The following is a 1,655-nucleotide window of genomic DNA, read 5'->3' on the forward strand; positions in this document are numbered from 1 at the left end:
TCATTAGAAACTTTGTTAGAAACTTTGAATGCCATAAATAATAAATAAAATAACCCATATTCCAATTATTACAACTCAGGTTCGAAGAACCATCTCAAATTTAACTGGAATAACAATTCGGGTGGTAATAATTAGCATAATAATCAATAATGGGGGATTTAATTAATTAAAAATCAGAGAGTCAACAAATAATTTTCTTTTTTAGCCCACAAAATAATTATAGATCTACTTATCCTCAAGGTATCAATAGTAATACACAGTTTAAGGATAAGAAGGTAATACACAATTTAAGGATAAGAAGTTGTCTATAGAAGAAGAAATGTTACAAATGGGTAATCAGTTACAAAGTCAATGAGCTACAATTAGAAATATTGAGAATCAACTTAGGCAAATCGTAAGTTCATTAAGTAATAGATACCAAGGCCCCAAGGAAAACTTTATAGTAATACTGAATCAAATCCAAAAGACCAGAATAAAGAGAAAATTAAAGCCGTACAACTTAGAAGCGGAAGAATGTTGGAAGGTAGGGTTCAAAAAGAGATTGAAGTAGAGAGAGAAGAAATTGAAGAATCAAAAGAGGACGCTCCGAAAGATTATGAAAGACCTATTTCTCCGCTGAAAATTGATTTAGAAAACCCACCACCACCATTTCCTCAGAGACTTCGACAATAGAAGTTAGATAAGCAATTTTCAAAATTTATGGATATATTTAAGAAGCTTACAATCAATATTTCATTTGCTGAAGCCTTAGAACAAATGCCAAGCTATGTAAAGTTTATGAAAGATATTCTTAACAGAAAAAGGAAGTTTGAAGATAATGAGGCTGTTGCACTTAGTGAGGACTGCAGTGCTATAATTCAGCAGAAACTTCCTGAAAAGCTTAAAGATCCTGGTAGCTTTACAATTCCATGTGCCATTGGAGACAGATTTTATGGGAAAGCTTTATTTGATTTAGGTGCAAGCATTAACCTTATGCCATTATCAATATTTAAAAGATTGGGATTAAGAGAAATAACCCCTACTACTGTAACTCTACAGTTAGCAGATCGTTCGATACCTATCCTAAAGGAGTTATAGAAGATGTCCTAGTGAAAGTGGATCAATTTATCTTTCCTATTGATTTCATTGGGCTAGATATGGAGGAAGATAAAGAGATACCTATCATTTTGGGGAGACCTTCTCTAGCCACAGGAAGAGCAATGATAGATGTGTAGAAAGGGGAATTAACAATGCACGTTAATGATCAAACTATTACTTTTAACATTTCAAAATCAATAAAATACCCTAAAAAAGGTAAAGATGATGAATGCTATAGAATGGATGTTATAAGATATCTGAGCGAATGCCATTTCAAGACTACTTATGAAGAAAAATTTGAAGAAAAAGATTTGGAACACGAGCAAGAAGAGGAATTAGATTAATGTGTAAACCTTTTTAAGGAAGATTCAAGTTATGTTCAACAAAATTTTGAAATTTTAGACACGATAGACAAAGATAAATCATTTTGTCCATCTATTGAAAAACCTCCAGAACTTGAGTTGAAATTACTTTCTGAACAGTTAAAATATGCCTTTTTTTGAGATTCCTCTACTTTACCTATTATAATTTCCTCGAAGTTAACAAATGAAGAAGAAGAAGAAAAGCTGATGAAAATT

Source organism: Phalaenopsis equestris, unplaced genomic scaffold (assembly GCF_001263595.1).
Source record: "Phalaenopsis equestris unplaced genomic scaffold, ASM126359v1 Scaffold000118, whole genome shotgun sequence".
Classification (NCBI taxonomy): Eukaryota; Viridiplantae; Streptophyta; class Magnoliopsida; order Asparagales; family Orchidaceae; genus Phalaenopsis; species Phalaenopsis equestris.